General features: G+C 43.8%; 1 protein-coding gene across 2 annotated transcripts in view; it reads right to left on the bottom strand.

Annotated features, from left to right (window-relative positions):
* The window catches only part of Ncald (neurocalcin delta), a 352,410-nt gene that overhangs the window by 104,998 nt on the left and 221,226 nt on the right, over window positions 1–26,186 (bottom strand). The gene's annotated exons all lie outside the window — the stretch shown is intronic.

The following is a 26,186-nucleotide window of genomic DNA, read 5'->3' as shown; positions in this document are numbered from 1 at the left end:
CACACACACACACACACACACACACACACACACACACACACACACACTTTCAAATGTTTTGGGTAATCATGGCTTGAGGAGATGGCTTACTGAGTGAAGGTGCTTACCACCAGGCCGGACAAGCGGAATTTGATTCCTAGAACCCACATGGTGGGAGGATAGCACCAACTTCTAAAATTTGTCCTCTGACTTCTACATGCTATGTCATGCATAACAACTCCTCCCCCACACAAACAATAATAATAAATAAAAGGGAAAATGTTTTCAGAAACCAACACATACACAAAAATCCAAGCCAAACATTTTCTCCCTGGTGGAGCTGGGCTGGGGGATACAACTCACCTACTGCCTGAGTCCATGTTCCCACCCTCACATAAAAGGCATGTCCAGCTCTTCTTCTGCTTGCTCTCAATTCCCCACCTCCCCTTCGTGCTTGACTCTGTTTTAGGGTGCTGAATATTGCAACACCTCCCCCCCCCCGCAGGAATCCTGCCAACTTTCAATCAGACCCTGGCTGCTGCAGCAGTGGTCAGCACTTGGAGCATCTGTGACAGCCCTCGTGGTTCCTGCAGGACACTTGGGAGAGTAAGAAACAGACTGGCCAGGAGGTGGTGGAGGACGCCTTTGATCCCAGCACTCAGGAGGCAGAGGAAGGTGGATCTCTGAGTCTGAGGCCAGCCTGGTCTACAGAGTAAGTTCCAGGACAGCGAGGGCTACACAGAGAAACCCTGTCCCAAACAAACAAACAAAAAACAAAACCAAGCAAACAAAAGAATCAGACTGGACAATTGGTCAAGCTCCCGCCTGGGCACCGAGGCGCTTTCTCTTCTGTCCTATCCTTCCAGTGGTGGACGCATTATACTTTCTGTGCCATCCTATCTCCCTTTTGCTTCTTCAGTTCCCATTTTGCAGGATCCAATTAAACCTCCTTTGTTTAATCTTCCTAACATGGTTTCTGTTTTTCTTGCTAAAAATTTGCTGATATTATCAATCAAAAACAAACTAAAACTTGAATGAACAAGAAACCCCTTTCTAACCATTTCTAACTGGAACCATTTTCAACGCACACGAAGCCCACAGCACGGCCTGACTGTTTCTGCAAGCCTTGTAGGGATGTACAGATTCCCTGTGATATTTTGCATTTGTTGAGAGTTCAAAAGTTTTCTGATGATAAATGGTGTCTCCTCACAGAATGCCAATACAACTTTGCAAATTGTTATAAGTTTAGGAAGTTAAACTACAGTGGATATTGTACAGCATTAACTGTTCATCTCCAACCCAGCAAGGCCAACAGAAGAGAGAGACCTGGGGAATGAATGATAAAGCTTATAGAGCGGCAGAGTCTCCAGGATGGAGGACAAGAAGGACCCGCAGAGGTCTTCTTGTAAGCCTATATTTCTGAATCTGTGGCTGACTACTCCACTGGTGATCAGCATTTCAAGTCTGGCCTGCCTTCCATTCCTAAGCATTTTTTACAGCAAAGTTTAGAAAAGCATTTCCAGGACGATCTTGGCAAGACCTCCAGGAAATGGAAATGCAAAGACTACCAGTCTGCTAATGACATGAAAAAGTATTTTCTAGAAAGAAGGAAGAAGGGCTGGGAGATTGCTCAGTTGCTAAAATGCTTGCTGCTCTAGTCTGCTTGCTGTGATAACTTGACCAAAAATAATGTGAGAGGAGAGAATTTGTTTCATCCTCAAGCTTGAATGGCGGTCAAGGCAGGAGCTTAAGGCAGGACCCCACAGGCAGGAACTGAAGCCGAGACCATGGAGCACTACCACTTATGGCTTGCTTATCTTGCTTTTTTATACAACCCAAGACCACCTGGCCAGGGGTGGCACCACCCACAGTGGACTGGGCCTTCCGGAATCAATCATTAATCAAACGCTACCTCACAGAAACACCCACAAGCCAATCTGATGGGGGCATTTCCTCAGTTGGGGTTCCCTCTTCCTTACTGTCTAGTTTGGGCTGAGTTGACAAAAACTAATGAGCATTCTTGTGCTAGCCTGAAGACATGAATTTGGGTCTCCAGCACACATATAAAAACTCAGCCACAGCTCTGTACACCTGTAATTCTGGTTTTAGGAAAGCAGAGACACGAGATTCCCGGACCTCACCGGACAACCAATCTTTCCAAATTGGTGAGCTGTAGATTCAGTGACAGACACTGCCTCAAAACAGAAGGTGGAAGAGCAACTAGAAAAGACACTGGACATCAGTCTCTGACCTCCACCTATGCACACACAGGTACCTGCACACACCTGGCAAGAAACCAGAGAAGGAACCATTGGACATTTATAGGCTGGATGCATTCTTGAAATGCTGGAAAATTCAAGATTATATCCAGAATGAGTGTTCCTCCAGGGACGCTTGGGATCAGGAAGCAATAAAGCCCCAGAATGAGTCTTAAAATTCTCCAAGTGTGATGGAAGATGACAGCCACCCCGGGAGCAAGGCCAGAGAAGAAGCATACAGGGGAGTACCAACTGAGTCCGCCAAGGGGAAAAACTCTGGAAAGACCTGTCTGTTTGCTTTCTAAAACCCTAGAAGAAAATTGACCTCTGTAGCTTATTTGTTGATCTTCATGGGGGCAGTTTGCCTAGCAGATTTTAATTTCCTTTTTGATCAACTGACAAAAAGAAACAATGTGAGCCCTACAATTATCCTGAACAAAGTGCCATTTACTTGTCATGAGACTTCTATATCCAGTCAATTGTTTCTTTGTTCTCAGCTCAAATTATAAGGGGGAGGAAAAAAAAAAAAACACCTCCTGTGCATGGAGAACCGAAGCTGTGTTCCGTGCTAACTGCCATCTTGGCCTGTTTCCAACCTTTATATAGAAGCTGGCCTTTGTTATTGCCACTGGCAGCATCTGTGCCAACCTTCCTATCTACCGAGCTCTCCTGGTTTCTGCTGGCCTTTGTACCATAGTCCTGATGGAGCCTACAGCTGTACTCATATACAAAACATTAGTATTGCTGTTCTCAAGCTGACAACAGCTTCCAGAGTTAAAAATAAAGCCAGCAGTGCGGGGCACCAGCCCTGCCTCCTTTCAATGATGCCAGACAAATCTATCATCACTTTATATAAACGTTATCGTCTCTTCAGAAACAGCTCAATAAATTTACTATTCCTCTTGTTTAGTTCAACAATAAGACATGCTGGGAGGGCAAATAATTGATAAGCTCTTTTTTCTTAGCCATGTAGAAGTTTTTTCTAGGGGTCACTTTAAACGCACGGAAGAGACGTGTCCCTCTCTGGGATGTGGGCTTTCATGCCACTGTGGCAGTTCAACAGCCAAGGGACATTCTGATTAGATAGAAACCATACTTAATTCTCTAAGCTAATTTAGGCTCGTGTAGGCTCTGGATGTCCTGCAGTGGTCCTCAACTTGGGTCCTGTCCTCTCTGCACCTGCTAGCACTGCTGGAAGGGAGTCAACTTGGAGTCCCTTCTCTCATGTTCCCTTGACTCAGGGTGGGAGACTGCATTGCAGGCTTTGTCTGTGGAGAGCCCGACTGTAAGACCTTTAAGCTGTGCACATCATCCCAAATCCGCCATCCCATCAGTGCTGTCGCAGGAGCAGCTGAGTCACTACACCCAACATACAAATAAACAAGCATGATTATGTTTAAGCCAAACTCCAGTAACCCAAAAAGGCCAGGCATGGGTCACAGTATGCTTGAGCATGGAATGCGGCACTGCTGCAAACCAGGAAGCAGTTTATTATATGTGCCAGCTGGTGGCCTCCCAGCAGGTTAGTATGCAAAGACTAGAGCACCCCAGGATCACTGATGAGGGCTTGTGTACAGTTTGTCTCCTCTCCAAGAATTTTCAGTGAGTTTTGGTTCCTAAATAAAAGCTACAAGGTACGTAGTCTCGGAGTGCTCCTAGTCCCTGCTGCTGCCTTCCCATGCAGAGTCTCTCTGTGTGCCTACATGTATTGTGGGCGGGTATTTTAAATCACTAACTAGGCAGTCATGGCTAGAAGGAGGAGGGAGGGGGAAGGCAGGAAGTGCAGGGAGATACATGGCATTCATACACGGGAATACATGCTGGCTTGCGTGTACACCTGATCTTGACAATGACCAGCTCACAAGGCTGTTTCTTGTTTCCTTTGTCTTAGTTCTCTAGGGGCCCCTCCTCCCTCTACCTCAGTGGAGGTTCATGTCTTAATCCCAGCACCCAGGAGCCTGAGATGGCCATGTGTTCAATTCCAGCCTGTGCTATTTAGTGACTTTTAGACCAGACAGAGCTATATTATAAGACCTTTCTTTTTTTGAAAAATAAAAGAAGAAAATGTAGTCAGGATGGATTCTGGCCTCTGATTTACTGGCTTAGAGACCTGCATGGGAAGGCAGCAGCAGGGTGGAAGTACCCTGTACCTCTGCAAGGCTTGCCTGTCTTGGCCTCCCAGCACTGATACCATAGCTAACTTTTTATGTGGGTGCTGTGTGGCATGAGGCACACTTAGCTACCTTACATTCTCCTGCCTCTGCCTTTCTTTTAGAAGGATGCTTGTTAAGCTGCTTGCAGATGGGAGCCTAGCATAGTTGTCTTTCCTCTGAGAGGCTCCACCCAGCAGCAGATTGAAACAGATGTTGAACTTCACATCCAAACACTGGGTGAAGTGCAAGGAGCCTTGTGGAAGAGTGGAGGTGGTGGGGAAGGATAGAAGGACTGGAGCTGACAGCAACTCCACAAGAATACCAATAAAACCAACTAATCTGGGACCAGGGGTCCTTGTAGGGACTGAAGGAGCGACCAGGATCATGCATTTACTAAACCTAGGCCCCCTACACATATGTACCTGATGAGCAGCTTAGTCTTCATGTGGGTCCTCTAGTAAGAGAAGTGGGAGCTATCTCTGACATGGACTCTGTTGCATGATTTTTAATCACTTCCCCATGGTGGGGCTACCTTGCCAGGCCACCAAGGAAGAGGTTGTGTTCAGTCCTGATGTGACTTAATGTGCTGGGGTAGGCTAGGCTGGCTCTCCTTTTCTTAGAGGTAGGGAAAGGGGAATAGGGGAAGAGGGAGGGAGGGTGAGACCAGGAGGAGAGGAGGGAGGGGACTACCCCTGGGATGTAAAGTGAATAAACAAACAAACACACAAACAAATAAATAAATGAATAAATAAAATTTAAAAAGAAGGATGCTGTGATTGCGCTTGGGACCTACCTTTACAATCCAGGATGGTTTCCCCCCCTCAAGATCTTCAATCACACCCTCAGAGAGTCCTTTTCCACATATGGAAGCATTCACAGGTTCCTGAGATAGGAACCATTACCGAAACTACTACAGTTACCTAAATCAGCAAATCCCTAAGCAAATAACGTACAAGCTATGGCTTTGCCGTTCCTGCAATCATGTAAATTTGCAACTCTCAGAGGCTAGAGAGATCCCAACGCAGAGTGATAGATAGATGTCATGACACCCTGCTTCGCTCCACAGCCCCAGGGACCACTGTGCACTCTGCAGAGGTCTGCTCTAGAACCGTGCAAGATTCCAAACCTGGATCAGACTCAAACATTCTTCCTTCAGATTCAAACATTCTTCCTTCTTTGACTTCCCAACTCCAGAACTGTGTGGAGAATCTCTTTAAAAATTACCCTCTTGCTCCTTGCAGCTCTCCATTCAGCATGCCCATAACACAGCGTAAACACTCCCAAAAAAGCAAGGGGCCAGGCATACCACCCCCTCAGCATGGAGCCCTGCAGCCGCTTCACTTGGGACAAACCAATCAAGGCTCGGTCTGGGCTTGCACCAAGGCTGGGGGATGCCTTCCCTCTTCCTATTTTCTTGATTGTAGCTTCCTCTTCACTTACTCCTTTGGTTCCAACTCAAACCCCAAGCACAAGTCCTCCTCAGGTCTGGGTGTTTACTCTCCTCACTCCAGGCATCTGGTCATCTAGTGCTCACGTCCTTCGGATCTTTCTGCAGCACCATCGTCTCCATGGTGTCTCCTTCAGCTGTTGAAGTTCAAATGACAGTGTATCCTTGGCTTGTCCTAATTTCCTATTTTGTTATGTTTTATTTTCCCTCTACATTTATCACACGTGTACATCTTATTCATTTTTTAAAGTATGCCTTTCCCATATACCATCTTGAACAACAATACTTGATACATGAACAATACATATTTCTTGCATGGATAGATGGAGAGACAGATATTTATGCCGTATTTTAGGGATGCAGAGAGAAAGAAGGCATTTAGTCTAACCTAAGGGCAAAACATTTACCTACGTTAGTCACACATAAACATGCTTCATGAAAATTCCACCAGTGATTATTTTTTTAAAGCTTGTTACTAGGTCGCTAGAATAATATTTACCCTGGAAAATATCAACATATTTGAGAGTCATTTCCTAAAAGAAAAAATGCATAATTCATTCTAAGTTTAATAATCTCCTTAACTAAATTCTGGCAGGAAATAATTTAAGGAACCCAGTCCATCAGTCTATATGTTACAGGAGATGGTGCTATGGCCCATTTCCTTACACCCAAATGGATCACATCAGTTTGTGCACTCCTAGCCTTAGTGACTCCGGTTCAAAAGCTTTCCATGAGTGGCTCAGGCAGTGGCTGGCATCTCCTCTCGGTGCATACACACTCCACTGTTTCCCACAAAGCATTCTGTGAGTAGAGAAGTGATCTAACTGAGGGAAAGCTATTTTTTAGGGTAGTTTCCCACAGGCAACAATACTGCACATGCATGTATGCACACACACAAACATACAAACACGAGAGAGAGAGAGAGAGAGAGAGAGAGAGAGAGAGAGAGGAGGCTCTAACCGCTAAGTTATAAGTTAGTAAAACAGACTCCAGCAAATACCCTGCAGTGAGACAGATTGGCGACATATATGTTTTCAAACTATTAGGCAGCAGACATCCCACACTGCGTCATCTGTCTTCATTCTTGTTTCTTCACAGTTAGAAATAGTTTCTATTCCCATTTGACAGTATTAGCTGACAAGACAGACATTTGGATGTATATGTAGTTATGCCAAATATGTATGTGTGCCCCCTTTAAAATAGTTTTCTTTACCCCCTTTTGCATGTGCCTCTGTGCGTACACTAGTGTTTGCCATGTATGTGGGTACACATGTCTAGTGTGGGTATGTGTGTGCACTAGTGTTTGCATGTGTCTGGGCATACACATCCAGTATGGATATGTGGAGGTCCGAGGATGGTGTCGGGAGACCTCCTCTACAGTTCTCTATCTTATTAATGGAGTCAGGGCACCTCAGTCAAACCCAGAGCTCACCAATATAGCTAGTCTAGCTACCAAGCTTGCTCGGGATCTCCTGTTTCCGTCCTATAAAGAACTGCAGGTGGGCAGCTATGTCCACCTGGCAATTTTTGTGGGTCCTGGGTATTTGAGCCCCAGGGTCTGAACATGCCCAGCATGGTGAGGTCTCCACCTGCCATGCCATCTCCCTAGTGCTGTGACCACTTTTTAACTGCGTTCAGAAGGACAGGCATTTACCTAGTTATGGGTGGGTCTTTTTCCTTTTGCCTAGAAACCTTAACTCTCATAGGAAGCTTTGCAATATTTATCACTAAGTTTGGTGAAGTTCTAAAGCACTGCAGTGGATCTCTGTAGAAGGGGTAGGGGAACTACAGGCTTTCTTTCTGATATCTACACTCAGTAGCTAAACCATTTGCTAATCACCATGGCTTGCCAGTGTCCTTGCACTTTTATTATAAGGTACAAGGGATAGTGGGTGACCGTCAGCATCAAGGGCAGTGAAAACAATTCACATTTCAAATCCTCTTCTGGAAACTGTTTTGGAAATGCATTAGCTCAGCGCCATTTTCACTCTCTCCAGTTTCCCGTTATTGGGAGCATTCACCGCACTGTCTCTTGGGCTTGGAGCACCATTAATACCAGCCTCGGTCTTTCTTTCTACTCTCTGCCTCTCTCTTTTGAAAGACTAGATAAACAAATAACAGTTTGCTTATCTACCTTCTCAGAGTCAAGAAGATAACGCGATCTATCCATGCAGCTAAACAAACTGGGGTAGCATTAGAGATGAACCTCAGTGTGAAACTGCTCAGAGGGTCAGTCTGAATGTGCAAAGTCCCTCATTTGAAAGGTGCTTGCACACGCATGCAACATGACATTGTCTGACATACAAGTGAAGGAAGTGCTAGGCTCCAACCACACAGCAACAACAGTGATGCTTGATTCTGTTCTTCTCTCTCTCTCTTTTTTTTAATTTAAAAGTGTGTTATCTATTTTCTGTTTATGAGTGTTTTGCTTGTTTGTATATCGGAGCATCACGTGTGTGCTCAATGTTCACGGACTTCAGAAGAGAAGACTGCATATTCTGGAACCACAGAGCCACATAGGTCCTGGGAAGTGAACCTGTGTCCTCTGAAGAGCCAGGGGCCTCAGTCACTGAGCCATCTCTCCAGCCCCACTTTCTTATCTCTTAGGAAGATATTCCCAGATTATTTATTCATTTATTAATTTTTATTTATTTGTTTGTTTGTTTGCTTATTTTGGCTTTCATGGCATGGTTGCAGAGGCTACTGGAAGAATGGAAGGAACACACCCCTTGAGGCTCAAGGATAACATGGCTGATTAGGAGGCTATACCTCATAAGCCACAGAAAAGCCCTCTGACATGATGGGATCCTAATTTCTCAGTAAAGGTAGCAACTCAGGTAAAACTCCCCCCAATTTCAGGTATTAATGGAGTCTTTAGCATAGCTGTGGCTTGGTATTGTGTACATCTATCCAAGAGAAACAAGGACCCCAGACAGCCTCACCTTCCCTTGAAAGGTCATTTGTGTTGTGGGCTTTCTTCAGACTTTTTCATGAGCCTGAGGTTACTTTAGTTCCCCAAGACCTAAAGAATCATTTCCTGGGTCCCCGGTTTGTGTTGTCATTCCTCCCCTACCCCAAACTCCACCAGCATTTTCTGCTCAGGGGAATCTAGAGCAGCAACTGAAATGGAGAGCTGTCAGGTGTTCCTGCTGATTTCATTCTAGAACTCCTGTCAACACAGGAGCACCACGGGGCCTCCTCCTGTCATTTCAGGCTGGGGCCTCAGTAGTTCTAGCACCTGCCAGGGAACCTACATTCCCTGAGACCTCAAGGGCGAGGAGCTTATGCTTGCTGCTGCTGCCGCCACTGCCGCTGCCACTGCTGCTACCATGACACCGAGGGTCACTTTTACTAGAAACTCTCTTGAGCCAGTGTAGACTGAGAAGTCTTTAGTCAATCTATTTCCTGGGCTTGCCTAGATGGTGTCATCAGCCTGACAGGCAGAGAAGAACGAAGAAGGCAGGGCCACCTACTGAGGGTCCCCACATGCTCAGCCTCTGCTGCTGTCTTGACTAGTGCTGCATCTCAATTATGAACACTCATCCTCATTAGCAAAGGAATGTTAGTGAGTGTTAGTCCTCTGTCCTTCGCCTCCTACAGGCTGACAAGTTTTCTCTTCCTCCAAGCTCATAAAAGTGTGGGCTTCCTGCTTCAGGCTCTGCCAACTTGACCCTTGTGGCCAAGGCAAGGACTTCAGACCTATCTACAGGGCAACTTCTGTCAGAAACATTCAGCATCTGACCTTCCAGCATAGCTTCTACCAAAATTGACTCGTTGCTTCTCAGTACACAGCAAGGTTGGACAATCAAACAGGACCTTGTGTGTGTGTGTGTGTGTGTGTGTGTGTACACAATGACAGGTGTTAGGACACAGGTGATCCAGTCTATTCTAGGCATAGTCCTATTTGCAGTGGAAATAAATGTTAACCAAGTCTGAGGAGCAGCAGGCTGCATTTTGTATTAACGGCAACAAACCTGAAATGGGAGAAACTGGTTCTGTTTATTGTTTGAAGCAAACACCTGACTTCAGGAGCTGTTCAATAATAGACATGTTTGGGGTTGGTGGTTATTTCCTCACACAAACAGTAAAAACTCCAACATCAATATTGTGGTTTCCGCCTGCTTCCCTGTGGTCCCACTACCTCCAGAAGCTGTGCACAGCCCGTGAAGAGGGACCTGTTCCTCACCTGTCAGTGTTGGACTGAGGGTGTCAGTCTTTATCTGTGTGCAGGGCCACTCTTTCTCATCAATTTTTAGGAAAGTGTCTACCACGGAAGGTGTTCCAGAACAGTCCTTAACTTGGTGGTCATGATCAAGCGTGGTCTAAAGCAGATGTCACAGACTGTCAGCAGCGCTGTAAGCCCAGACACAGGGAGGCTACGGAACTTGCTGTCAAGATGTTGCCCTTTATCATGGCACAAGGTTTCACCTTGAACTCTGACAACCTGGCTGCTCCTCCACTTTTCTAAGAGGAAAGTTAGACCTTTCACATGCAGACTAGACCAACATGTGCACAAGTCACCTGGTGGCCTGACTGAAATGCAGGTTTTTATCAGGCTAGAGCCAGATAGCCAAAGTTTCTGAGACAGCGCTGCTTTCAGCTGTGGCTAACACAGAACACAGACTGCAACCCACCATCTCTGTGGGACTTCCTTTCCCACAGAGAGAGGGCACTGTGCATGGGGTTCCTGGAAGGGCGGAAGGGCTTCTCTCTATAATAAGGGAAAACAGTTAAATCCAACAGAGACAAAGATAAAGATGCAGAGTTTAACCTACATCCTCTCAGCCCAGAGCATAGCACACATTCTTTTCTTCAGTCACTTCTACTAATCAGACAGAGGTCCAATTGCAGAAGCTACAGGCATTTGTAAACACAAATGAAAGAGATGCAAATCATGTTGACTCTCAGAAGAATACTAGAGGAAAGAGGCCAAAGTAAGTAAAACAAACAAAAAACCAAACAGAACAAACCCCAGACTTGCTTCCATCCTGCCAAGTAGTGCTGGAGACACTACACTCATTTCTGCTTCCTGGACTCGAGCTGTGAATTGTGGAAACTCTTTAGACTATGTGCTGGGTGCTATGGTGGGTGGAACTTGAAGAGTCTAATGGAAGATGTCAATAAATATCACACCTCCCCTCCATCACTGACCTTGGCTGCTTGACACACCACGCGTCATTGGAAAACTGTTTAGACAAAGGAGTCTATGGCTAAACAACACATGAAAAATCCCTGATAGGATCATCCATAATCCCCAAATCCTGATTAATTCACAGGACTACAGTGTCCATTTGTCCACTTATGAGATCATTTTTCATCTCTAAATTTTAAATTACCACTGAGAAAGATAAAATTATGCAGGGCCCACCCCTCTAATTCTCTGCATACGCTTGTCAGGCCCTCAAATATTATTCATGTAGAATTTGTACTGAAATCTCTCACGGCCTAAACAGAATTGAAGATTTACATATTGAAAATAGGTTATACTGATCTGAAGTATTTGCAATAAATCTGGAATTTTAGTGTGACCTTTTGGCATTGTTGTCAAGCTAACACCTGCTCTCACCAACCAAAACCACCTTACATAATCCTCTTGTTTCATTTCCGACTGGCATTCTCTCCATGACTTGAAGCTTGCCCTATGATTGTTGTCTCTACTCTGAGCTGTAAAACCACTGAGATCAAACAGAAGCCCTTACCAAAATTGTGGTGTTGCCTGGAATCTCCACACTCAGTGGGGTGCACAGAGGGCTGAGAGAGAGAGAGTTCAGGGCCAGTTTGGTCTATTTAGTGAGAACCTGCTTCAAAAATAAGAACTCCTAGTATAAATAAAACAGAGAATAGCAAACGCTGGTGAGGATTTGGAGAAAGTGGAACTCTTGTTTGCTGAGGGTAACAGGTAACAGGGAGCTCTCGTTTGCTGAGGGTAAGGTGGAGCTCTATGGAAGTTAGTGTGAAAGTTCCTCAAAAAGCTAAGAATAGAACTTCCATATGACCAGCTATATCACTCCTGAGCACACACTCCCAAGACTATTCCTTCCCACAGGGACACTTGCACATCCATGTTCATTGCTGCTCTATTCGCAATAGCCAGCAAATGGAACAAGCCTAAGTGTCCATCAACTGATGAATGAATGATGAAAATATGGTATGTATACACAGTAGCATTTTATTCAGCTGTAAAGAAAAATTTTATTATGAAATGTTCAGGGAATGGATGGAATTAGAAAATATTATATCTAGAAAGACAAATGCCTAGTGTTCTCTTCTCAGATGTAGACTCCAGCTATGAACCCTTAAACTTTTATGTCTAGCATGGAGCTCCTTCGGAGGGCAGAAAGACAAATAAGGGCCATTAGAGGAAGAAGGAAGAAACAAAGAGGCCTGATGGGCGGGAGAATGGAACCACAGGTGACATGAAGTGAAGAGAGGGATAAAGTAGGAAGGTTTGACTATGGATGGGCAGGTAGGAAATATAACCAACAGTTAGGGTACATGAAAAAGCCATATGAAAATCTATTTTATGAGATTATTAAAATATAATTTAAAAAAAAGAGTTCTCACAGAGATATGCTGCATGGATCAACAATACTCTTCATGAAGTTAAAAATTATTTAACAAAAATACAGTTCCAGGTGCAGAGTTACCCAGAAGGAACCGGAAGCCTCCCAAACAATACAAGTTCTTGCTATTGCTCTCAGCTGCCCATCAAAATTCCATGGGAAGACCTCATTGCTTAAGACACTATATACGTTGGTTACATGACAGAAGGAATTGTGCTGGAACTGAGCTGGAGAAGCTCGCTCCTTCCTGGCTGGTTTACATAGTCCTGCAAAATGCTATGAAGACTACTGGGATTAAAGAGTCATCAATAGTCTAACCCCGCTGTGAATCCTGAAAACTGCAACACTGACCTTCCAGGCAGGATGTACCCATGGGTGTATTAGTTATGTGTGTCTGACCCTAACATTAGTGGAAGACAAACTTATTGGGAAGAAAGGTCTCAGCAGAAAAGAGAAAGGTGGAATAAGAGAAAACAATGGGGGAATACTTTATGATGAATATAATTTTAAAACAAATATAAAATTCATTATATGCATCCAAAAGAGGCTCAAGTACACAATAAGGACATCTGCTCAACCATGTTTGTAGCAGCTTTATTTGCAATAGCCAGAAGCTGGAAACAACTCAGATGCCCCTCAACTGAAGAATGGATACAGAAATTGTGGTACATCTACACAATGGAATATTACTCAGCAATGAAAGACAAGGAAATCATGAAATTTGCAGGTGAATGGTGGGACTGGAAAGGATCATCCTGAGTGAGTTGTCCCAGAAACAGAAAGACACACACGGTATATACTCACTCTTATAGACATATAATATAGGATAAACCTACTAAAATCTGTACATCTAAAGAAACTAATCAAGAGAGAGGACCCTGACTAAAATGCTCAATCCCCATCCTGAATGGAAAAGAGGATGGACATCAGAAAAAGAAGAAAACAGGAAACAAGTTAGGAGCCTGCCACCCAGGGCTTCTGAAAGGCTCTGCCCTGCAGACTATCAAAGCAGATGCTGAGACTTATGGCCAACTGTTGGGCAGAGTGCATGGAATCTTATGAAAGAAGAGGGAAATAGTAAGATCTGGAGAGGACAGGAACTCCACAAGGAGAGCAACAGAACCAGAAAATTTGAACACAGGTGTCTTTCCAGAGACTCATACTCCAACCAAGTACCATGCATGGAGATAACCTAGAATCCCTGCACAGATGTAGCCCATGGCAGTTCAGTGTCCAAGTGGGTTACATAGTAACGGGAACAGGGACTGTCTCTGACATAATCTGATTGGCCTGCTCTTTGATCACCTCCCCCTGATGGGGGAGCAGCCTCACCAGGCCACAGAAGATGACAATGCAGCCACTCCTGATGAGACCTAATAGACTAGGATCAGAAGGAAGGAGAGGGGGACCTCCCCTATCAGTGGACTGGGGGAGGAGGGGCATATGTGAAGAAGGGGGAGGGAAGGTGGGATTAGGAGGGAAGGAGGGAGGAGTTTATGGGAGGATACAAAGTGAATAAAGTGTAATTAATAAAAAAATTTATTATAAGCATGTATGAAATTATCAAGAATTTAAAAAATACAGTAATAGTCTTAGGGTTTTATCACTATGGTAAAATACCATGACCAAAAGCAACTTGGAGGAGGAAGGGTTAATTTCATCTTACAACTCTCAGGTCATAGTACACCACTGAGGGACATCAGAGCAAGAATTCCAGGCAGGAACCTGGAAGCAGAAATTGATGCAGAGGCCAAGGAGGAGTGCTCCTTACTGGCTTGGTGCTCATGGCTTCTTCAACCTTCTTTCTTATACTACCAAGACCACCTTCCCAAGGGTAGCACTGTCCACAGCAGGCTGAGCCCTCCCACATCAATCATTAATCAAAAACAAGCCTACAGACTTACAGGCACTTTTATGGAGATATTTTCTTAATTAAGAGTTCCTCTTTCCAGATATGTCTAGATTTGTGTCAAGTTGACAAAACCCAACCAGCACTAGCCCTTTGGTATCTGATGTAGTTCTTTACATACATTAGACACCTTGTAAGTGAACTAAATTTGTAAGCGTAGTGTAAGGCACATACACCCATGGCTAAAGCCATAGCAAATAGTTTAATTCTATTTTAACATCTGGACAGCTATACCAGTGGATTATATTTTTATGCATAAGTAAAATATACCTTAGGAACCCCCCCCCCCAAGATAAGAGCTTCTGTTGCAACTCCAGCAGCAGTCAATGCCCTTGTTCTCTCCTTAGGCATGAATGGTTCCTAGGAGGTTTCCATTGGTGACTACCAACTACTACTGCTGATAGGCACCGTCACCCTCTCAGCAGAGACCTCTGAGATTATGCATATAAATCCTGACCATAGCCAGTTCTCCACTTCTATCACAAAACAGCAAAACAGTAACATCTTTTACTTAAAAAAAAAATTTAATTATGTATACAATGTTCTGCCTGTATATACACCTGCATGCCAGAAGAGGACACCAGATCTCACTATAGATTGCTGTGAGCCACCATGTGGTTGCTGGGAATTTAACTCGGGACCTCTGAAAGAGCAAACAGTGTTCTTAACCTCTGTGGATATTAGACATATAATATAGGATAATCATTACTAAAATCTCTACACCTAATGAAGCTAATCAAGAAGGAGGACCCTGGGTAAAATGTTCAATCCTCATTTACAAAGGCAAACGAGATGGACATCAGAAGAGGGTAGAAAACAGGGAACAGGTCAGGAGCCTGCCACAGAGGGACTTTGAAAAACTCTATCTTGCAGGATATCAAAGCAGAGGCTGAGACTCATAACCAAACTTTGGGCAGAGTACAGGGAATCTTATGAAAGAAGGGAGAGATAGAAAGACCTGGAGAAGATAGGAGTTCCACAAGGAGAGAAAAAAATCAGGGCACAGGGGTCTTTTCTGAGACTCCAACCGAGGACCATGCATGGAGATAACTTAGAACCCCTGCACAGATGTAGCCCATGGCAGCTCAGTGTTCAAGTAGGTTCCCTAGTAATGGGAACAGGGACTGTCTCTGACATGAACTCAGTGGCTGGCTCTTTGATCACCTCCCACTGTAGAGGGGGGAGCAGCCTTACCAGTCCACAGAGGAAGACAATGCAATCAGTCCTGATGAGACCTGATAGGCTAGGGTCAGAGGGAAAGGGAGGAGGATCTCCTCTATCAGTGACCAGGGGAGGGGCATGGGAAGAGATGAGGAAGGGAGGGTGGGATTGGGAAGGGATGGAGGAAGAGGCTACAGCTGGAATACAAAGTGAATAAACTGTAATTAATAAAAAGTAAATTAATGAAAAAAATAACATCCAGAGTACTGTCTGTAACCCCTCATTGAAGCATGGATTCTTGCCAATAGAACAGCTTCACAGGCTCTTGTCTGGGCTGTGATGGGCTCCTGAAACAGCAATGACAGTGTTGTAAGAGTTCTGAGGGAATGTCATAAAGGCAACTGATGTTTTCTTGGCTAATGTGAGCTTCCAAATTGACAAATAGCCCATACTGCAACTCCACTTGCTAATCTGTGTGGCTGCTAACCATGAAGGCTCCAGGACAGGAATCAAGTCTATCTTGTTCACTTTAGACCTTCATACAAAGCAAAGTACATGGCAGTCACTGAATGACTGAACACATAAAAGACAAACAACAGCATTGGGTGTGCCATTATTAATACAGTATCCAACCATTTTTTGCTGTGATGACAATCATGTTCTCTAAAATAGAGGAGAACAGTACCTCACCAGAAAGGTCACACAGCCCAAGGTCACATAACTGTTTACAGTCACTGGACATCTGAAGTTTTTCTTTCTGAATATTAGTAAGTTTTAAACCTTAAGGTTTTAAAACAAGAAAGGTTTTGGTGATGCTCACACTTAGCAATCTTGGAAAAGAGAGTATATTCTACATGTTTAATAAGCCAAGTCACCCTGTAGGCTTTCCTCGAAACCAAACAGTGACAAAAGAGAATGACATTTGGTGTTTGTTGGAAGGTCACAGATGAACCAGGCCTGTGTTTTGTCAATATGCACTTTGTATTTACAGATGCATTAACGGGACCATCTCAGGGCACCTTCACAGCCCACTGTGGAACGTGCTTAGTAAGAGGCCTTACTATAACAGCCAGTGCTCACTTCATGATTCCTAATTCTTGAATTAAAGAATATATCCTGTCCTTTACCAAGGCAGGGGCACATTGTATGCTTCATCATCCAAAAAAGGTAGCATCCACAGAGTTACACTTTTGCTACCCTTCTCCTAGCTCTCCTTTGGTAATGATGCTGGTAAAAACAGGCTGCCGTGGCAGCAGAAAGAGCTCCACATAGCACACATCAAATGTCAGTCAAGTTCAGAGGCCTCTGAGCACTCAGCTCACCAGGGTAAAGCTTGGTTCCCTTCTAAGAGCTGCTGATTCAGGGAAGCTGTGTGATGGACAACCAGCATTTCCCACTTGACGTGTGGAGACCAATACTGTGGAAGAAGAGATGTTGGCAAAGGGCAGAGAGGCATGAATCCACAATCAGGAACACCCCAAACTAAGGAGAAGAGAAGAGAAAGCCTGCATCCTGTTCTGTCAGGCACAGTGTGGTTGAGGAAGAGGCTGGGCCAAGCAGGAGCCGTGGGCTGTAAGCTCCAAGAGCGGGTTGATGCCACGACTGAAAAGCTGCATTGGGAGGTGTGCCCTTCAGTGGTGGCTCCACATGGGACATTCCCTGAGGAGATGGGACAAAGGCTTTGCCAAAAGATGACTGGGGACTTTTTACCCTTCTCCCCAGTCAAATACTCATCATTTTCCTCATAGCTGTGAAATACTAGCTTCTTTGGATGATGAAATGTAGAGTGTGCCCCTCCATTAAAAACAATCTAAACCAAATAAAAATGTTTGTACCACAGACATACATTAGCCACATTCTCTGTCTAATCTTTATATGGAAATTCAGAAGCTGCCCTGAATGCTCGCACATCCCCTAACAGTGAACATTGATAAAATCAAATCTAGGAAGTAGTTTGCCTCCCTGATTTCAGTGACAGTGCCAAACCAAAGAGACTTGGGATAATGAGGGACCCAGAGAGAGGAAAGTATGGCTTAGATTTAGTCTTGGAGGTCAGAGACTTCATTAATTAGCTGAAAATTCCCTGTGGCTTGAGCTGCACATATTGGCAGTAAAGTAACTGAGAACCAATTGAGTCACCACAGGCAGTGCCAAATTAGATGTACAATGCATCTTCAACAGCTATTAATAGCAAGAAGCCTGGAGCCAACACCAGATATGTCTGCGTAATAAGGAAATGAAGGGCTCTTAGTCGTGTAAAACATCATTAGCGTCATCCATAAGCAACTCAACAGAAAACCCAGCTGAAAAGCATTTTCAGATGACCCTAGGTTTAGACAAAACTGGAGCTACAGTAGCTTTTCTATTTTTCTGGTTAAGTATAAAAAATGAACGTGGGAGACGCATGTGAGCATATAGGAACACACGTTAGGAAATACCTCCATGTCAATTCTGTGAAAAATCAAAGCCAATGCAAAATCTTTGTTAATTAAATTAGGAGCATTTAGGCAAATGTGCTGTTTAGTGGGTTTTGTAATGTACAGCCTCAAAAATAGCTAAGTTAACTACGCTCTTCATTTCATGTGCAGAGTTGATCTGTACTGCAGGGCATTGGTTCCAGGCTGCCGTGACAAATGCTCCAACCAAACCAGCTCAGGGGAGCAAAGGGTTTATTGCACTGTTAGGGGGGGTCAAGAAAAGAACTCAGGTCAAGGACCTGAAGGCAGGCCTACTGGTTATTCCACACATGACACTGACTTCACAGCCTGAAAAGTGTGGCAGGAACCATTGGGAAATGCCACTCGCTACCTGGCCGCAAGGCTAGTATACACCAGTCACCTAGCTTTCTTAGATAGTTCAGGACTACATCCTGCCTAGGGACGGAGCCACCCACAGTGGACTGGGCCCTTTTGAATTAATTAATCATCAAGACAATTCACTGCCTCACAGGCCAATCTGGTCGGGGCCAGCCACAACTGCAACAGACATTCCCTTTTAGAGTGACTCTAGACTATGTCCATATCAACTTGTCGGCTAAAGCTGTCTAGGCTATATGGGCTCACCAGAATCTTTGGATGGTCAAGTCCCATGTGCAGACTGCCAGAGTGTTTACAGAAAGCATACAAACAAATACGCATGTTACTTTAAGTCATCCCAAGACTTCCTATAAAACTCCAATGCAATACAAATTATATATATAAAAAAGTAGGTGCATGCTGCCTTTGAACAAACTCAAACATCATGTCTGTAATGGTTACTCTTGGTTGTCAGCTTGACTGGATCTGCAACCAGCTAAGAGACAGCCTCTAAGCATACCCTGAGGGGCTATCTCAGGTGGGCTGTCCTGGGAGGACCCACCCTACACACGGGCAACACTTTCTGGTGAGGGAAGTCTAAGGGGAAAGCTTTTTACTTCTTACCGGCTTGCTTCTAGTCTCACCGGCCAGTTCATCCACCCTGTGGTTGCTGCTGCTGTCTTCCACTAACACCAGAACCCGTCTCTTCAGCTTGCCACATGGACTAATGACCAGAAATACTCCAGGCATTCACACCGGCATGGGAGTGCTGAGACATCCTGCTCAGGGGCTGAGCAGCTGGGGCTCTCAGTCTCTCCACTGTGAGACAGCCACTGCCACTTGATCCTGACAGCATCCTGTAACCAATATAATCAATTCTCCCTTGATAAATATTCATTCTCTAACCCTTTTTCTCCAAAGGCCCCTGACTGATGCAATGCTGTTAATCAATCTGGCCATTTTTTCTATGCTACTATTTTGAAGGTAAAATATGTGATGTTGTAGACAGCAGCCATAATCTAAACAGGAAAATGATGGTGGCTACACAGGAAGTGACAGGTCCCCATACTGATTTATTTTTAATCTTGTTGCCTTTGTGGAAGCAAACATGCCTGTCAGTCACATATCTAAACCATATTTAAATGACCTGGCAAAGAAGTTTAAAAACTGCTGAGCTGTGATCTAAACTACAAATACCTTTCGCTGTACCATTTATTACTTATTACTTACAACAAATGTGACCATAGACAGATACAAAAAGCATAATCACTAGGCATAATACTTAAAGAGCTACTTTTTTAAATCATGAATGTATTTTAAGCATGTACCAAAGCATAGTTATTAATACCTTTTAAATGTGAAAGCACAATGCTTCTACACAGCAACTAGGATTTTGTTATGCTTAGAGCTAGCTGGAAAGTTAGTGATTAGAGTGACAATATCATATTTTCTTATTTTTAGTCCTGCTTCTGTGCCAGACTACAGTCGTAGGGGATGGAAATAGACATCTTCAAGTTTACTTCCGAATGATCATTTTTTTCATCTCCTCTTCTAATTTTAGTCTGCACAGATCTTCCTGTTTCACTCCGGTCTCTGACAGACAGCTGTAGACTGGGGTCTGGCAGGCAGTGTGGTCAGCACTGCCCTTGGGGATGCCAGAGCCTGGAGCCAGCTAGGCTCACAGAGAGTCTGCACATTGCACTTTAGTCATAGCAGACACGACTGCCCTCCTACCCCTGACCAATACAATGTTGTTGATCAAATTGGCCATTTTCCCCCCTATGGTACTTCTTTTGTTTTGAATAAGGGGGTAAAAGGTGATGTTGCAGACAGCATCTGTATTCAAATAGGAACAGACATAGCCCCCTTCCTCCTCACTCAAGGGTTTCTCAGCCTCAGCTCTACTGACAGAGGAGCTGGATGCTTTGCTTTGGGAAAGCTGTGCCTCAGCCTACCTGGAAGCATCCCTCACAGTGCTAAACCAACTGGATGCCAACAGCAGCTCTATCAGGTTGTGATGATGGGAAGTGTCTCCAGACATAACCACTCTTTGCCTTGACCTCACGACACAGGAGGGAGAGCAAAGTGCCCCTGGTGTGAGGTCTGTTCTGACAGAATGGTCTTTAAGATCTCATTCCCACCAGTCTGAATCTGTGAATTTCGAGAAAGTAGGTTCCATTCTAGCCAAGCAGATTGAACTGTGACTGCTCCAGACGATTGTGGTTGATTCCATTTTCTTTCTGCACAGGCGCACGCAGTGCAACTGTGGCGAAGGAGACAGAAGAAGAGATCCTCCTAGTGGCAGCCATTCTGTCATTGACTGTAATGAAGCACAATGCCTGTGGTAATTTCCCGGTGAAAAGTAAAGGTTAGTTTGGGCTCTGTTTAGGAGGTTACAGACCAGGATCGGGTAGGCCGTGATAGACATAGTAGACATGCTAGAAGGTAGGAACACCATGACAAAACAAGCCGCTGACAGAGGCTCAAGCTCTTCTGAGGACCTCACTAGGCTCCATCCCAGAAACTCTGTAAGACTTCCCAGAAACACTACTGTGTTAAAGAAAAAGACCTTTATGGGAACAGTCATTATAAAATTGAAGAAAGCCATGCCCTTGAGTATGGCTTAAACCAAGCAGGACAGGTGAGGACTGCATATTCATTCATTGATCAAACTTCCTTAACAAGGTCCCACAGACAGAGTCACCTAAACAGAATTTTAGGCTCCCAGTCCTGGGAGACAAGAAAAGATCAAGGACAGGTGTCAGCGGGGCAATTTCACCTGAGCCTGTCTCTTTGGCATGGAGGCAGCCATCTTCTCCTGTCTTCACACGCCCATCCTCCTGGGAGTGTGCACTCAAATCTCCTCTTCTAAGGATGTCAGCCATACACTGGGCTGGGGCCAATCCAAACAAACTCATTTTAGCTGAATTAATTCCTTAAGACTTTATTTTCAAATATAGGCACATTCTGAGGATCTGAAAGTTAGGAAGAAAGCAGAGATGAGTTGGAGGCAAAGAGCAGTGCAGACTAGGAAGAAGAAAAGTGGAAATCAAAGCAGAAGAGAAGAGTGTGGGATGCATTCACTGAGGATGAATTTCTCTCTGTGTGATGGGGATAGATGGGTACCGACATAGAATGCTGTTCTAGCACTGTCATAGTCTCAGTATGAGTGTTTGCTAACTTGGGCTAAGTAGACCAAAAGTGACATCAAACACCAGGCGCTTTCACTACCTGTACACTGCTACTTCCAGAGTTTCATCCTCATCCTCTTCCTCATCCTGGTTGCCTCATGGTCACAAGATGGCCTTTGAGCCCCAGGGCAGGAAGGCTGGGATGTGAACTACACCAATGATCTCCCTCTTCTGTTTCTTTCATAGAGAAGCATCACCTTCCCCTAACATCCCCAGCATACTGTCACCTATAGCTCAGTGACCTCAACAAGGACATGGGGCCAGCCCTGGAGGAACCCAGGAAATCTGGCAGAGCAAATATGTGGCCTTTTTAGAACCTGTGCTAATGAGTATCAAACAGAAAGGGGTTAACATGATGGATGAGTCAACTGACTATGTTAGTAAAGAGGAAAAAAGAAAAGAGAGAAAACAGGAAATAGGAGGGGATGTGGAGAAGATAAGAATATCAAGGGAAAATCAGCTCCATTTATAAATAATAGTATACGCAAAATAGTTCTCATACATAGAAGATTACTCAGCATGTTCTCCCATCCAGCAGCTTGCTCCATGTCAAGGCAATTGCTCATCTTTTGGCAAAAGCATGTAATTTGTACTTAACAACTGCTTGCAGATTAGGTGCTGTATGTGTACCATGAACATGGAATATATAGCATAGTATCCGTAATCCAGATAATTATGGGAGAGCACATAGTATCTACAAAGAAAAAAAAGTCATTCTGACTTCTTTTTTTTTAAACTATTTACTTGTAATATCTATATATTTTTTAAACTATTTACTTGTAATATATATAAATATATATTTATAAAAATATAAATATATAATAATAAAAATATAAAAATATAAAGATATATATTTATATATAATATTTATATATTAAACTATTTACTTGTAATATATAAATATATAAATATATAAATATATATTTATATATTTATATATTTATATATAAATATATAAAATATATAAATATATATTTGTGTTTTGCCTACATGTATGTCTGTGAGAGTGTCAGATCCCCTGGAACAGGATTTACAGACAGTTGTGAGCTGCCATGTGGGTGCTGGGAATTGAACCTGGGTCCTCTGAAAGAATAGTCAGTGCTCTTAACTGACTTAACTGAGCCATCTCTCCAGCCCCCGACTTCTTTTTATACCATCTTTTTATACCATCTACCCAGGGGTGAAACCATTGCCAGTAGGCTGGGCTCTCTCAGTCAATTGTCAATCAGGAAAATGCCCATAGACCCATGGGCCAATGTGATGGGAGAAATCCCTCAGCCGAGATCCTCTTTTCCAAGGCATGTCTATGTTTGTGTCAAGTTGACAAAAACTAACTAGCTAACTCAATTAACTTCTAAAAGAGCCCAAATAGATAGCTGGTCTCATGGCTATCTTTCATAGAAAAATGCTCACTTCCCATGGAGTCCTGCCTTCTCTGGCACAAATCCTGAAGCACTCCTTCAAAGGGACACCGTTGAGATGGCACAAGCCAAGGAATTCCAAGGCGCCAGGAAATGGTTGCTCATGCACAGAGATGGCCACACTAGCTGACTGATGTACTCACAAGCTTACCACAGAACAAACTGTGTTCTGATAGATATTATTTGTGAGTAACAAGAGAAAAAGAAGACAGAACAATTCCATCTTAAAAGCTTGGTACTTATTTCAAGAAACTTGCCTGAGGTTAATGTCTTCTCTGAGCGCAAGGCCACTTGGAAAAGAAAGGACTATGAAAAGGCTAGGTTGTTGAAACTAAGACAACACAACTGGAATGAAATAACTCTATCTTAAGCCATTATAAGGTCAAAGATAAACGTTTGAAAGACTCAGGTCAATTTTATTCATATGTGAGACTTCTCATTTTTATCTTTGTGTCTCAGACATGTGAATTCAAGGGTAGAAAACACAAAGTTTGGTCTCTGGTGTGGAGAGCCAAGCTCTGCTGCGCCCTAAAGATGGTGCTGGCTTCTGCCTCTTGTAGGCAAAAGCTCTCGGTAAACAACTCCTTATTTGGTTGTGTATGTGCATCGGGCTCGCTTCCGCGTTGTGGACTAATCTGCAGGCGCCACGTAGCTTGTCAGGATTGGCTGGCCATAGGCTATTTAATTGGCGGGCTGGGCTTCCCGGGAGTCAGAAGATTGTTAAAGGTTCCTGAGTAAACTGCATTGAGAAGAGTCCAGTGTTGCGTCTTCCTTGCTGGTCGAGGCGGTCGCGACACTCTGGGAGTTAGCTAAATCTACAAATCTAAAGTATGGCACTTTTAATGAGAGCAGCAGAAATAATCAGCCAGTTTCAAGCTTACAAAGCGACATAGTAACTTGATCTAAATCAGTCTTTTTTCTAGTAGATCCAGAAGGCCGTTAATGGGGCTTGTGTACAAGAGGGAATATTCCGAGGTAACACATACTTGAGAAACACTAGATTAAAAGTATTTGTCTTGAATTTTTTCTTTACCTCAAGGCAATAAAAAGTCTTGACTATGTATTTTTTGATTAAAATATTTCATCTTAATGTGTGTGTAGTTATATGCACACAAGTTCAGTGTTCACAGAGGCCAGAGGTGATAGATCCCTCTGCAGCTGGAGCTTCGCGTGGTTGTGAGCTGCCCATAGCGGGTGCTGGAAACCAAACATGGGTCTTTGGGAACAGCAGTATGCGCTATTAACTGCCAAGCCATTTCTCTAGTCCCAAGTCTTTAGTAGATTGTAACATGTAAAGCAAGCTTCCAAAATAGGAGATTAAAATATCAAGAATTCCCCCCAAATTTGTTTGATTACAAAAACCTTTTATTTCTTATATTAATGTTTTGAGGGCTTATATCTTAGGAAATGCTGAACTAGATAAAAAGATGGGAGTGGGGACAAAGAAGAAAAGAAGTAATAAAATGAAAAATCTGAGATCACTTGGAGCTGCATGCAGCTTGTGAAATTGTTGTACAAAATATTATAGTCTAAAAAGAGAGGGAACTATATCCCATTTTTAACATAACTATAAAAATAATATATAAGTGTGATTAAAATAAAAAAGCTTGGTATTATTATCCACAGTTTACCCTGGCTTTCTAATCTTTTCTTTTAATTTTAAATTAAAAGTGAATGTGTAATAACCTATATAATATACTAAAAACTAAATGACAGTAACACAAACATTAAAACTTGGCTTGGATTTACTGGTAAGTGACTAAACCTACAGATGCCCCATGCCCCCCACACATAGAAAAACTGAAAATACCTGTTAGTATTCTCTAGGGACTTCCCAGTCTTACCAGAAGGTCAAGACCAAACCAAATCCAAGGACATAGGATGGTGGCATCAGGAGCAAGAGACCCTTAGGAGATCCTGGGTTAAGTCAGCCACCTAACTGCACACCTCACACACACCCACAATGCTTGGGCACAGTAACCATGCCAGATGGACAATTTCTAATGTATAACCATTCACAGAAAATATATTAGAACCTGCTTATTAAGTGACACAGCCTGGCCTTCTCTCAGTCCCTGCTCTATCCCTTTGGTCAGCTTGAGCTGCAGGCTCAATAAAGAAGCCCCACCTTCTCTTTTTCATTATGTGTGGCCTGGCCTCATTTCTACTGGTTCCATGCTCTATAGTTCATGTTTTAGAATCAGTCTGGACCCCCTGTGTTGGGGATTGTGTTGAGGAAGGGAGCACAGGGTGGAACAAAGCTACTTACCTTATGGCAACTGGAAGCAAAGGGAAAAACAGGAGGGGCCAAGGTCTCAGCATCTTCTACAAAGGCATGTCTCAAATGACCTTTCTAACTTCATATAGGCCCAACATCCTAGAGGTTCTGTCACCCAATGGTGCACAGGCTAGAGACCAAATCTTTGGCATAGAGACCTTTGGAGGCATATAAGTGTCAAACCATCACAGATAAAGAAATGTAAATTCATCAGCTATTGAGTGACACTCAGAGGGGCGTTAAACTGCCCTATGGATGCTTCCCCTGATACCCTGCATTAGATTATATGCTTTTTGTTTTACTTTCCTAAGTCTTCTGGGAACCAGCTGTGGATTCCTGGCCTCTGTGGTGCTCATGCTCTCCCACACAAGGCAAGCTGGCTCTAGAATCACCTTTCTTCACTGAACGGAAATTTGGCTCCTTGTGATGTGTCTTTCCACAACATTTGCCAGTTGATGAGAACCTTTGCCAGACGACACAGGTTTGGGACCCCAGGCAACAAGGGACTCACTCCCATTTAGTTTTACCATTGGGTCAGGTCAAGCATTAGCCAGAACTTACCAGGGATCTAATTCTAGGGAAAAGCAAGACTGGTCTCCAGGACATCAACAGACGTGTCTAGTTCATGATATACTGGAGCAGTAAAGGAATAGAATCTAGGGCCCCAAAGCTTCGAGAAGTCAGCCAGGAAATTTGGTAGGATGCCAGCTGTGGTCTGCACTGGCGGCTGCCTGTCCACACAGCTGTCCTTCTCTCAGCTGCTGTTGCCGAGGCGACAATGACAGCTAATGATGCTCACCAATCCCAGCTTCAAACAGGAATAAAAATCCAGATTTCTGATACATTTTCTAAATTTTTAGATTGTCTATGCTCCCTACAAAAGTAAATCATTTTGTAAGCTGGAATACTAATTAGGAATAAATACTTCTCAGAGACATTGGGACATGCAGCTCAGGACAGCCTGAGTTCTGTCTTTGCCAGGTTCCACTTTGCCAGGGCTTACAGCTGGGTTCTATTGTTCAGAGCTATCT

This window comes from Psammomys obesus, unplaced genomic scaffold (genome assembly GCF_907164565.1).
Source record: "Psammomys obesus unplaced genomic scaffold, mPsaObe1.curated_primary_1811, whole genome shotgun sequence".
Lineage (NCBI taxonomy): Eukaryota > Metazoa > Chordata > Mammalia > Rodentia > Muridae > Psammomys > Psammomys obesus.
The sequence above is the reverse complement of the archived record's forward strand: the minus strand, read 5'-3'. Positions and strand labels throughout refer to the sequence as shown.